At 41.4% G+C, this 14,203-nt stretch overlaps 1 protein-coding gene across 5 annotated transcripts in view; it reads left to right on the forward strand.

Annotated features, from left to right (window-relative positions):
* Window positions 1-335: 335 nt before the first annotated feature.
* The window catches only part of TLCD4 (TLC domain containing 4), a 45,624-nt gene continuing 31,756 nt past the window's right edge, over window positions 336-14,203 (forward strand). The window contains exons 1-5 of one of the 5 annotated variants that reach the window (XM_075098177.1): window positions 336-635; window positions 7,791-8,033; window positions 8,749-8,933; window positions 9,505-9,631; window positions 10,737-10,911. The gene's annotated coding sequence lies outside the window, so the exon portion shown is untranslated. Of the gene's footprint in view, window positions 636-2,971; window positions 3,291-7,790; window positions 8,034-8,287; window positions 8,934-9,504; window positions 9,632-10,736; window positions 10,912-14,203 lie in introns of those variants that run through there. The other 4 variants (XM_075098176.1, XM_075098178.1, XM_075098179.1 and 1 more) reach the window with 4 other exon arrangements.

Genomic DNA, 14,203 nt, shown 5'->3' on the forward strand with positions numbered 1-14,203 from the left:
TGTAGTGAGGGGGGGGTCGGTCTCTTCTCCTGAGTCACTAGTGATAGGATGAGAGGAAACGGCCTCGAGGTGCATCAGGGGAGGTTTAGCTTGGATATGAGGAAGACTTTCTTCACTGCAAGAGTGGTCAGGCACTGGCACAGGCTGCCCAGAGAGGTGGGGGAGTCACCATCCCTGGAGGTGTTCAAAAACATGTAGACATGACACTTCAGGGCACGGTTTAGGAGACGTGGTAGTGTTGGGTTGATGGTTGGACTTGATTATCTTAGAGGTCTTTTCTAACCTTAATGATTCTGTGATTCTATGATTATGGATGAGAACAGCAGAAACTGGCCTTCGCTGCTTCAGCTGCCAACGAGCCAAGTCTCTAGAGCTCCCAAATATTCCCGTGTTGGAGCGTGACTGTGAGGGTCAATAATTATTAATACTTTCACGGTATTGCCTGCTGGCCCAGTCCTCTGTGCCCCTAGTCTGCCTGTTCTGCATGGGTTGCAGTCAGCTGAAAGGAAATCTAACTGCTTTGATTAATTTGTAAATTGAGAAATGCATACTGAAGAAGTAGGTGTTCGGCTACACTGACACGGACAAATTTCTGCAGGAATTTGCAAGCATGCGCAGGCATAATGTATATCCAGGTACGTATACGTATGTGGAACTGTAATTTTAAATGGCCTACAATAACGCATAAAGTAAAGAATATTAATATTTCACTGCCTCTCACTATTTTTGCTTTTATTCATTCTGATACTTTAGCTTTTTGTTTCAGTAAGAAGCAACAGATCAGCACTCCTTTAATCTCTGTCAGCATCCAGTCTTTGTTGCGGGGATTGTGATGATTCAGCCGTCGGACTAAGCCCAGATGAGATGTGTGTTTGCTAGAAAGAGGGTATATTACATTTTATGATTAGGAAACAGTAGAGTTTGTTCATCATTATCCTTAAATTATCTGCCAGGGAGCAAGGCCCTCTTCTTGGCCTGCAAATTGGGATCAATGAACTCTAGAACTTTTTGGAGTGGTTTGACACCATTGCTTTATGGGGTGACTTGTCAAGCATATGAAACATGACAGCTATGCACTTGTACCTCAAGCGCACAAACACAATAGATCAAACACATTGCAATTCTGCATCTGTCTGCTATGGTTTGGCTGGGTTTTTTCCTCTCGTTCATTCTGAACAAGTTGGACTTTTTATATCCCTACCACCCTTGGAACCTGAATGTTTCTTTCTCCTTTTTAAGAAAAACTTGCCAGTCATGGATTCCAGTGGTTATTGCATCGTTTAGAAGCAAAAGATACACTTTCTAGTACCCTTAAAGCTACTTACTGAAGTGAATCTTTCTGATTTGTGTCTCACACAGTTCTACAGGTTATGTTTTATTTTTCTTTACATCAATGTAACATACAATTTTGTAGTTGTTTTAAGCAGAGACTATTAAAAACAGTGTTGCCATGGTAAGGTCTTCTACCCAAATGAGTAACCTCACAAAAAAATATCTCACTGCTTAATCATTGTTGGCGTTTGGGAGCCACAAGGTTTTAATTAATAGTTCTGTTGATGATGCATGAATTTCAAAAATTTGTTTTGCTTTCCACTCAATTAGCTACGTAAAACTAATAATTAGGGACAATAGCAATGCAAGTCTCTAAATTACAGAAGAAAGAGGAAGAAAGCATCACAGTGCTTTTTCAGAAGATACACTACTATGATAAAAGAAGGCGGTAAGTTCTATAGGCAATTTAAATACTGATCTTGTCTGTGGTGATCTTTCCCCTCTTCTTCAGTGGAAATGTCATTGATGTAGAATGTATCCCAGGTTGCCACAGGGAGTGCAGTCAGCAACTGTTTTATTTAAGGAATTTTCTTCTAAGGCTTTTTTGTATCTTCCCTTTGCGCTTATTTTTCCTGCCATAAGTAGTGTTAAAGAACTGCTTTTTATTAGGCATTTTATCCAGAGGAACAACCCTGGAATCTCAGCAGCAGAATGTGATACAAAAAACTTATCTCTTTTTCATGTTATTTCTTCTGTATGTACATACTTCCCCTTCTAACATAGAATTCTTCTGTAAGGCTATTTGGTGAAATTCATGAGAAATTGACCTAAAACCAGTATGGAAGGCTGTTGTGTTTTTTTTTTTTTGCTAGGCAGGTAATTTAAAAACGAGGAAAAACAAGAGTGATACATAGAGGGAAATACCTGTTCTTTGGACTAGAAAATGTAGGATCTGACAGTTCCTGGGACTTAAAGCAAAGATCCTGACTTTCAATGAGTCTAAAAAGCTTTCCGGTGAGTTTGCCTCATAAACTAGAACAAGTGCTGGAAGTCCTTACTCATTGGGAATTCTGCTTGAATAAGAAATACAGCCTTCAAGTAGTATCCACAGCAGATTGCAAGGCTTGAGGGAGGAGTCGGAGTTCGGTGAGACTGGCTAAAATAGCTATTCAAAGATGGAAGCAACAGCCTGCAACCTAGTTGCCATAAAGTTTTGCAGATTCCTTTTTCCCATTGTGAAAATTGAGTAGAGCCCATGAAGATCCCGTTTGCAGTATAATGCTGCTAATTACATCTTTTCTCAGTAGGACACAGACATATTTGTGTTTTTTCATCATGGCAACTCCCTGCTCACTCAACAGAGACAATGTTCTGCAGCAGGGAGACTTCAGTCCGAGAGCAGTAAGAGTCACGGAGCGAGTTGCTCTCTACTCACTCAACTGGGTTGCGTGCTTGGTGATCAATTCCCATCTGTCAAGTGCCTGCAGAATATGTCATGTCAGCATCATGTAAAAGTTAGTATGAAAAAGCAGTAACTCTCCCAAAGTTTAGCACATCGTGGTCATGTTAGCTGAATAATGTGAAGTATAGGACCTCTGTGAGGAAGGCAGTGGGTAGTGCTGGATACTGTTCTCCAGTTTGTGAAACTAATAATACTGCAAGTGTATGTGTAACCTGTTTGTTTGGGAGGACGTGGTGTGCCTGCCCTGAAAAGTCATTTCACAGAAAGTGAGGCAAGTGCAGACAAGGGTGTCTCTGGCACCTCTGCTGCTGATGCAGGCAGTAAGCTTTGAACTTTTTCACTGAAGGAGAAACCATGCTCATTTGAAATAATGGATCACTGTTGCCCAAAAAAACCCTCTGAAACTCTTGAATAGGAAAAAGTACGTTTTTTTCCATTTACTGCTTGTGATACAACATTCTGAAGAAGAACCTGCTGCTATCCTTTTTGTATGTGAATATTCTCTGCGGAAGCTTACGAGTACATCTGATGCGTGCCTCCTTTGAAAGTTACACTGGTGAGTACTAAACTGCATTGAGGAAATCTTGCTCTCTTTGTGTTTCAGTTTCTTTTGCCTCCAATAGGAAAGTCTGCAATTGGAACATAAAAGTATTTTTCTCCCTGAAATGAAATGTAGGCACCTTGGGCTATCTGATGGCCATTCACTTTCTGACATTCCACTTTTAGGTGAAATAGCTTTAACTGTTAGAGGGTCTTTCCATACAGCTGCAATACACCTTATATTCATGACTTCTTAACTGGCATGTTGAAGAATTATTTTTTTTCTTCTAATTATGAATTCTAAAAGTAGACCTTTGAACAAGAGTGATTGTACTGTTGTTTTCTCAAATGAGGTAATTTTGCCCTGTTTTGGCTTAGAGTGCAGCTCCACAAACAGTTGCAGCAGCACAACTGAGGGCTAAACTAGCGAAATGGTTGGAAGGAGCTGGTGGAGGAAAAGGGCAGGAACCTCTTAATCAGGCTTTGCTACTGGAAAAATTGTAACGTGGAACCATGTATCATGTTAAACCTCAGGCATGTATTAAATGTATCTAAGTATTATTCTTACGAAATTATTGTGCAGAAACTAAGAGAAATTATTCAAAAACGGAGATGTGCTCTATAAGTAAACTTCATTTTCTGCAGAAAACAAATATTTCCTTTTATGTGCTTCCAGTGTTTTTGGAAACATAATGAGCAGTGATACTATGTTCTTTGATTAGAGAAAACCTGAAGAATTCTGGCTGAGTTTCTAATGATTATTCTTTAATATTAGAAATGCAAGCTGCGTCTGGAAGACTCTAGAACAGTAACAATAGCGTAAGTGTTGTAAAAAGTTCTGCTGTTGGGAAGGAAAGGGATTTTTAATTAAATCAGTGGACTAGACCACTGGGGATCAGCTGGGGACAAGATGAAGCAGGCAGCTGATAAATACATAAGCTACTGGCTGATCTCACTTGATGGCAGAACCAGGATGTTATCAGAGCCAGTCTGTGGCAAAGTTTGTCCCTTTTAGAAGCAGTTACTTTCAATTACTTCTGGCTAAGTGCAGTTTTACTTTCTTGTGAGTCATTACAATTATAGGAATGTAATCTTAGAAGTCCTGATTTATATCTGTAATCAATAACATCTGTAATATTTATGTTAACATTACAGTTAGTGCTGTGCTTCCTGGTATAACAGCGCTTCTCATATATATTTAAGATGACTTGCATTTGTTTAGATACAAAGATACATTTGTCCTTAAACACAGACAAGCACTTAAACACTGCTTGTCCTAAATAGCTGGCACTAAAAAGCTGGAAGCAAATCCCCCAAAAAACGAGATTTATTCTCTATTAAAATTGAATTATTTCTCCCATTGATGTTTGCCAACCATTCTTTACACTTTCATTTCCAGTGGTGTGCTGTGGTGTCTAACTCTGCTGCCAGTGCCAGACAGCAAAGCGGTTGTGAGTTTGCACCAACTCGGTAAACAAGGCATCCCTCCCTCCCACTATTTAAAGATTCCCCTCTTCCTGGCAGTGAGAAGTTCTCTGTATATAGCCTTTGGAAATGGGGGAGGAGGTTGTTTTTAGAAATTTGTCTGGGTCTAAATACCGTGTACGAATTTAGAATCAAAGAAGCAGTTTGTAGGGGAAATGCATTCTCCAACAGGCATAAGGCACGCTGCTAGCAGATGTTTCTTTAACCTACATCTGACAGCATGGCTGGAGAGCCGGTGCGTGGAGCTTTGATGACACAAGGTTTGGTAACCATTTGGGCGTATTCTAAGCATGATTTTATGAAGCAAGAACATTTGTAGTAGACAGATTGTTTAGGGAGCAGTCCCTGTAACATAATGTAAACTAATGTTCTTCTATCTATTAAAAAACCCAGGAGAAAGAGGCTACTGTTCCACATCTTAAATGTACTGAGCGTCCTGGAGGTCAATGGGTGCCTCTGGCCACTCAGCCTGTTAAAACAAGGCCCTTTTTTAAAATACTCCTAAAAATAGATTTGGAGTCTGATATTACCTTCCGGGAAATATATCTTCAAGTAAGTTTATAATGTAAAATTAAATTTGCAGGGTACTTGGGGGTTGGGGTGTAGGGTTCTCTGCATATTCACTGCTGCTGTTTGGCTGGGGTTTTCCTGAGCTTTCCATGGCTCTGTAAGGAGGATGAGGAGAAACGCACCTTTGTTTAGCCTTTCCTGGATTCCTGCTGGCAGAAAACTGGCCGTTGCTTGTGCAGGGAGATAGCCTGGTCTCATCTGTCAGCTTGTCTCAGTGCGTATCTCTTCCTCTCTCAGACTGAAAATCAGGTAGTTGGGGGGTCGCTGCTGGCATTGCAGCTCATTTTCTACATTGCGGTACTCAGCCCTCAGCATTCTTAGGCTTCTCCCCCTTCTGCGCTTTTTCCATCCTCTCCTTACAAGCATACAAGCAGCATCAGAACCGATAGCCGCCACTGTAAAGACAGGGTCCGGAGTTGAAAGAGAGGACAGGAGTTTTCTGAGCTGTTTAGGTTTCTAAAGGTCTAGAATTGAATTAATGGTGTACTGGAGTTGGAAAGAACTGGCCATATTAAAAGACAAGAGACGATGTATTCTGGTTTTGCTCTACACCTTCTTTCATTTTCTTTTCCTCCTGTTTTCCTTGTGTCTTTTCTTTTGCAGTTGTATTTAAAAATAATGTCATTTATTGACTAGTGTTTTGGGGATGCTGCCAGGTATGGCTGTAGGTTTGGGGATTTGTCCAAATCCTATTAAAGTCAATTGAATGTAATGACTCCACTAGCTCTCAATGGAGATAAATGGAATTCTTTGTGAAGTTTGCAAGGGCTGGCCAAGTTATCTCAGCATTTTAATTTCTGTACGTTTGTGTATAGTTCTTGCAAGACAAAATATTAAAATTTTGACATCTGAAATTCCTTCTGTTTAGTTAAAAATATTGTAAGATGTCAAGCACAGCAAACCATGTTAACAAAAAGCTGTCAGTTAGAAGTCCAGCTGTAGCCAATATGACTTGCCTTCTGCACTACATTTTAAGTCTTTAATTATGTGATAACATAAAATTTCCAAAATACCCTTCGCTTTCATCAACCAGCGTTGATGTGTAACACTGTTGTCTCTATGCTTGACAGTACGAGAAGAGAATGTCCTTGCCTACATTGCAGACTAAATGAATGTTAGGAAATTATACACTATTTGCATTAGTTATTGTGAATTTAATGCATCGTGAAGGTGTCAAGAGAGTTGGTCTTGTTGTTGTGAATTAAACAGTGATAATGAGACAATTGCTTTGAGTTAAGTTACGGTATTAATTATTTTGCTGACTGATGATTAATATATTGCTGAAAAGAAAAACATGTTATGCATGTGGAAACACTCAGGAGTTTTCATGGCAGTTCTGATTTACTAGTGCTGACCAAAGACAAATAAATAATAGACATAATTTTCAAACAGGGATGTTACAGGTGATTTAGAATACTTCAAAGACAAACTGTGTTGTCTTTTTTATTGTACCTTTGTGTTTGAGGACTGCTACAGTTGTAAACACAAACAATTCTTAAGTAGATGGTAGTCAAGCCAAGAGCTTGTATAAGCCACTATTACTATTATTGTTATTATTATTCACAGACTCACAGAATGGCAGGGTTTGGCAGGGCCCTCTGGAGCTCACCCCGTCCCACCCCCTGCTGGAGCAGGCACCCCCAGAGCAGGGGCACAGGGCCGCGTCCAGGCGGGGGGTGAATGTCTCCAGGGAAGGGACCCCACAGCCCCTCTGGGCAGCCTGTGCCCCTGCTCTGGCACCCGCACAGGGAAGGGGTTTGTCCTCATGTTCAGGGGGAACTTCCCGTGTTCCAGCTTGTGCCCGTGGCCCCTTGGCCTGGCGTTGGGCACCGCTGGAAAGAGTCCGGCCCCATCCTCCTGACACCCGCCCTTCAGTTATTTATAGGCACTGATGAGATCCCCCCTCAGCCTTCTCTTCTCCAGGCTGAACCAACCCAGGTCTCTCAGCCCTTCCTCATAAGGGAGATGCTTCAGTCCCTGATCACCTTCGTAGCTCTCCGCTGGCCTTGCTCCAGCAGTTCCACATCCTTTATTATTATTATTATATCTAATTGATAAACTGTTTGTAAGGTAAACTGCAGTCACCTTTAAAGAGTACGGTACGCACGAAAAAACCTACTTTGTACAAAGTGAAGCTGAAGAGCTACTGCCCTGGGCATGTTACCTCCTCCCTTTGTTGTGTGTTTTTGTAGTTAAGAATCCAATCACGGGAAGCCTTGATTCCTGTAACTTCCACAGTGGTGATGGGGAGGATGAAGCACTGTGTTCTCATCCAGATGGTTTGTTTTTATTGTACATGCAGGGATTCTTTGGGACAGGTGCTATGCAAAAGTCGGATGAAAAGACTCTCCTGTTTTAAGGAGATTTACAGAAATATGTCCTTTTTTTAAAAGACACATTAATTAGGCACAGTGCAGAGCATTACCTGCTCCAGCACCTGGCTTCATGTGTTTTCCCCTAGGATAACTTGACATATAAGAGTTTGTTCAGTGCCCAGACAGCCTGTATACACAAGCATCAAATTTGCTGAATTCTGAACGTCACGGACTTGCTGCATGGTATGTCCGGCACATCCAGTGAGTCAGAGACGTCCAGTCTAACGCTCGGCGCGTACGCGTGGAGTACAGTATGTCCCGAACACATCTGACTGGCGCACTGCGGAACATGGCATTGGACTAGAACATCGTGGTCTGCATAGGTGCAGGTACTGTTGTGCAAGATATCTTGAATCTGAAAGTTCTCACTTTCACTGGGGAGATTCCTGTTGCCCCTGGGGTGCAATTTCCATGTAGAAAAAGAGGACATCACCCGAGGAAATCCAGGTGTGTCATATCCATTATTCAGCAAATCAAATGAACAGGTGCTGAAATGGTGGCTCTTTAGAGCAGTCCCAGTAGAATTATTACAGTAAAATGTGTACGTGTACAACAAAATAAAAGTACATGTGCAACACTGGAAAAAAAACCAGCAAACCAAGATGATGTAATTAGTGTCTATTACAATGCAATTTTCCTGCAATTTACTCAATTACACAATATATTTGGTGCAATTCACAAACAGACTTTTCAAAGCTGTTTATAATGTTTGCATGATACGTTTTTATGGTGAAACTCTTCCACCTTAGCATTTGTTCATATATATCACATATACAATTAGGATTGCTTTTTTATTTTTCTTTATTTTCAATTATCCTTGGGTTTTAAGTTAATTTTTTTCCTAATATTTGTAGATACTGGAGTACATCGATCAGAGCGAGTGTTGCTCATTGGCAAAAATGTAGATGGTGCTGAATAGTGTTATTGGGATTGGAAACCTAAAAAGCTTCCTCACTTGATCTGAAAAGCAAATGTTAGTTCTGGATTTTAGCACTGATACATTCACATGTACGATTTCTTCTCTTTTTATATCTTTCTTACCAGGGATGCTGTCTTAGATCTTAGGTTTGGAAGTTACAGTTCAGAGCATGATCTCTGTCATATGGATGGAGAATCGCACAGAGGCGTGGAAATCTGCCTGCATGAAGTAACGCGCAGCTCAAGGCTTTAGAGAGGGGGGCAGCCACTAGGCCTGCTGGCATCAGTGGGAACTAGGAATTAAGCTCTAGGTAAGAAGCTAGAACAGCGCCGATACAAAATTTGCAAGTAATTACAATATTAACAAGTAGTTCTGCTAGAAGCAGGGTCTTCGCTAAAAGACATTATTAGCAATAAGATAAAAAGGAATAGTACTTTCTGGGGCTCCTGACAAAATTAGGACATAAGGTACATTTCCTTTTGAAACAATGTATTAAATATACAATTAAAATAGAAAATTTAAATATTAATTTTATATAAATATTTTATAGAAATGTGGACAATAATATATATTAATTTATATATCAATAGAAATTTATAATTTTACTATAAAATTAAAATATAAATTAAAATATAAAATAAAGCTGCAATGCTTAAGAGATACCAATTTAAAAATAATGATGTTCTCTGAAAAATATATAAATATTGCAGGTATTACTGAGTACTCAGTTTGAGAACAATATGAAAAACAACTCTTTGTTTTCTTATTCAGGGTTTTTTTGATGGATTTCACCAGCATGTAGACATATATAATGTGAGTGTGCGCCAGGTTTCATTGTTTCTGTGTGCCACTAAATCATTTTCCTTCCTTGTTTCCTCAAGGCTTTCACAGATCAACAGAGGACGGAAAAATCACTAAAAATGGTAGACAAATTTTTGCAAATCCTTAAAAATTGACAGGCGCTCAGAGGGAACTATGTTGTCTGAAGAAACTACTTAACCTTTTCAGGTGAATATATCTGCCATTAAAATATCTTAATAAACCATTCTTTCTGTGCTGTGGGGCGCACTGAAAGAGGCAGGGCTAAATGCTCTGCAGCTGCTGTAGCATGTGCCAAAGTTTAGACTGATCTAAGCGAGGCTTAGAAGCTATCTTTAGCATACAGATGAGCAATACTATCCCAGCTCAGTCTTTTTACCTGATGTGCTGCTCCTGAAAATCCGATGCTATCATGTAAAACAAAATACCTAGTAGCAACAAGCCCTGTTTTGTTCTTTACTTGAATTATGCTGATTTTAGTTAACAGTCTGAATATTAAAAGAGCATTGCTTTCTGACCCTTCGCATGTTGAATTGACGGCAAATAATTTGTTTGGGTTTAGCACGGCTTGGCACCAACTTCACGCTTTTCAATTGTATGCTGTTACAAAGTACATCTTCTTTCATTTTTTGCTGTTCTGACATCATCAAATTCTAGTCACTACCCCATTCTACAGTGCTCTTGTTGCTAAGAGCCTTGACTCGCACAAGGCAAAAGGAAATATGTGCATGTGAAGAAAAGAATCTGGTATTATTTCAAGCTTCCTCCTGCTGTTTCTGGTGTGCTCCAGCTCGGAGATTAGGGAACCGAGAAGTCACGTTAATCTGGGAGCTCGCTGGTTTAAGCCTTTGGGAATGGAATGCTTTCTAGATCCTCAGTTTGCTGATCCCAAAGATGCAGCCAGGTGCGGCTTTGTTTGCTGAAGAGCCAAGGACACATTTCACAAAGCTGCAGTGCTGTCTGTTGTAGTCCTTTGTGTGGGCACATCACAGGACCAAAAATGCGTAGAGGAATGTGAGGTGGATAGTGAAGGAAGCCAGGGGAGGAAGAAAATAAAGGGCCAGAAAGGGACACGGTGATAAGAAAATAGAGGATAAAGTGGGAGAGGGGAAAAGAGGAGACAGAATGACCTGGAAAAGGAAAAAAAAAGAGATGTCGTTCGTGCGAGTTGTGTGGATCATATTCAGCACATCTGTTTTAATGCGGTTTGATGTTTTGTCATAATGCTGACATGGTATGTTGGTGCAGCGGTTTGTAATGCAGCGTAATAAACTCCCAATGTGCTGTTTTACAGGTCCTCAGTAGCTTCTGGACGGATAAAATCAAGACAATAATACCAATAGAGAGGGTAACGCTGCGTGTGAGGTGTAACTAGATGAAAGAGGCAGCGTGTGATGAGAGAGAAATGGAGAAGAGAAGACAGATAACTGGGAGAGAACTGAAGAAGGGAGGCTGAGGTACAGGAAAAGGTTAGTGACCAGACAGCTTTCCAGAAACAAGCCTTTGTTCCATTGCTGAGGGTAACTACTACTACTACTGGCAGAAATGGTCCTTCAAATGGGGACGTGGCAGGAGCTAGGAAAGCCAAACTAACCCATCTAAGGTGAAAAAGGGAAGGGGTGTTTGGAAGAAGTAAACACAAGCAGGGGAAATGAAGGCATTGTTTAGTACACTGCTACCTAAAAATGTGACGGGATACATTACAGTGACCTGTGCTGGAAAGGCAAGACTCCCATCGTGTAGCGCTCGGTCTGAGTAGGGATAACATGATATGCATCGGCACACAAAGTGCGTCTGCTCTTTGGCAAATGAAGGTAACACTTTTACTTCAGGGAAGCGTACAGCTCAGCAGCTGTTAACTGGGTACGTGCAGGGTGTTTAAAACAAAACCCAAGGGACGCAGATTCAGTTGGGTTTTTCTATGCAAATTTTTTGAGGGGAGGATTTTTAATAAATTATTTTTTTTTTCCTTTTCCATTCACCATTTTTCTTTAATTTTTCAGCTTTTTAGGCTAAAACCAAATTCAGATCCTTTCTTTTCAGGCTCCTCTTTTCAGTCTTGGGCTTTCTGAATTAAACGCCGCAATATTAGCTGCGTACAGTTACTGTGATTGGACTCCATGGGTGGCCTGAGCAATTTTCAGACAATGGAGCTGGTTCTTTCCTCACTCACACCAGTGCAACTCGTTGGCTTCAGTGGAGTTACTCTCAATTCAGAGTGTTGTGAAAGGAGAATTGTGCTTGCTCTTTCATATGTTCTTTCATCTCCATGATATTTTTGCTTACATGTATAATTGATTTGCTGGGAATATCTCCTGCTGCTGACAGGTAGACTTGGGAACTTCCTAAGATGGAAATAAATCTAAACATTTTTTAGGTCACTGAGTTCAATCCACTGCTGCCACAACACCATGTTATGTAATTTCTTTCATAAACTGAACATGCTTTAAGCATTCATTAAGACTCTATTCTTACTACAATTGGTAAATTCAGGCAGAAAGGTTAGTTATGTCCTGTGTCAGTTCAAAACCACAACTGAAATAATTTTAAAATGCTCTAGGAGTGTTTTCCCTTCTCACATGTGCCTCACTTTTCAGTACAGCCGCCATGATAAAGGCTTCATTCTTGGCAGAGGTAGGCTCAGCTCTGAGAAAGCACGGTGCTGAAGTTACAGGACAGGGTACTGTGTAGGGCTTTATTCATAGTCACACCACACTCTCAGATTTTTGTGGGAGTTACAAGCAGTCATCTGACAACAAATTTTTACCATACCTGGAAGCACCACCCCGAAAGTCAGTTACAGAAGGAGAAGGGCATGGAACACGTGTGTACAACTTGGCTGAGGATGGATTACTGCAGACTTCAACTTATTTATATGGGGCTACCTTATCTCTACCCGCCCTGTCTTAGCAGACCCCCTCCCTTTCAGCAGAATTTGTTCCTCATTTATGGAATTCCTGGTCCTAATTGGCATGAAGCTGAAAATCGTCAGTATAACCAAGAAGTTTAATTGTAATTAAAGCACAGGTGAGAAGCAGAGCCCAGTTTTTCTGTTACGTAGTGTAAATACGATGATTCAACTGAAGCCAACAGATTTACACTATTATCTGAGTATACTACTGTGATACCTGCATGCCCGCCCTACCCCTTCCCTGTGGTCTTTCAGCATGTGTGCCCTCTGTCAGCATGGAATATTATTTCATTTTTTGCCCTGTGTTCCTAAATCTCTGTTCTACACCTCACCTTAGTGAGCCCATACTTCCCTGCTGAAGTGTAGCTTGGGAAGTTGCATTTGTTACAGGGGAACTTTTTGACAGTTACCATTTAGTGGTGGCAACTTTGGTTTGCAGCTGCTGGAAAATGGTGGCTGCACTTCACAAGGGAGTGAGGAAGAGGTGTATTAGTTGTGAAAGCCAAACTGTGGTTGCTGTGTAGCAACCAGCTGGCTGTGATACTCCTCTGGTGACTATCTCACCCTTTGGCTACTGTATTTCTGATGCAGAAATAGATGCACAAGTTGCATGGTGCAAGTACAGAAAGGGCTTTTAGGACTTACTGGAAATACTTTTAGGACTTACTTTTGGGACTTACTGGAAATGCTCAAAGTAATTGTGTGGTAAGTTCATGCAACACGTTTGAGGAGTGGTAGAGTACTCTCTTGCTTTTGTTGGAACTGCTTTGCACATACAATACAGACCTCGTGTGTTTGCTCTAAGGACCTCTTTGGGACTGGGGACATGGGACATCCAAGGTGAGGCTGCTGCACATATGCAGTAACATCCAACCCGATAGGATGATCAGATACCGACAATCCCAGATATACAGGCAGTTCTCAAAATCTTCCTGGAGAACATTTCTGGTTGGAAAAGAGGACAGACAACCAGTCTAAGGCAACCTGGACTTACAGTAGCCATATTTAACCATGTCTACAGGCTGCCCTTCTACTGCAACACCTTTATACCCCTGCAGCCAGTCCTCTTTTTACCTGCAAATTCTCTATCAAAAAGCTAAGAGAGAGCCTGCTGTATGCTCACATGGAGAGCATTTGCCAGCCAGGAATCCTCAGTGCATCACCCTTCTCAGCTTTAGTCAGCAGTGCCTAACCCAGCACATATTGTTGGGCTGTTGAAAGACGGTATCGCCTCTGGTCATGATCTGCTGCGTGCTTGACAACGTGCTGGTCGCGGGCCAAGGTGAGAGCAGTGAGGCAGGTCAAACTAGTTTCTTTCACCCACGCAGCACACCATGCCGAAGGAATTGTTTGGTAGGCTGTGTGCTATGCAGGCCTGATACAGGGGTTTGGGGAGTCTGGTTTGTCTTCTCCTAGGTGCTTCCTCACTTGGAAGTGCATAACGGTGATGGGTTATTTTGAGGCTTAGAGCTCTGATAGGTGGTCTCTGGCAGAGTTATCTGTTCAGTTTAAGACATTACCACTCTCAACTGTCTGCTTTACCCCGCTGCTAGGTATTACCACACTCTTGCGGTAGAGATTCCAGGTCACAGGCTGGCATATTAAAAAAACTACCTACTTTCATTGTTGCACTCCAGTAGAATGGTCGTGACCTTGGGCAGTTGGGAGAAATAAAACACAGCAGCTAAATCTGCCAGAGCTTGTTGTTCAGAGCCTTTGGTTCTTAATCATGAGTGGAAAGGGTCCTTGCCTGTGCCTGCAGGCCTCAGGCCAGCCGTTCCTGCCTTCTGCTGCTGCAGACCCTCTGCCACCCCTGAAGTCCACTGCTTGTCTGTATGGAATGCTGCTGT

This window comes from Phalacrocorax aristotelis, chromosome 6 (assembly GCF_949628215.1).
Source record: "Phalacrocorax aristotelis chromosome 6, bGulAri2.1, whole genome shotgun sequence".
In the NCBI taxonomy this organism is placed as follows: Eukaryota; Metazoa; Chordata; class Aves; order Suliformes; family Phalacrocoracidae; genus Phalacrocorax; species Phalacrocorax aristotelis.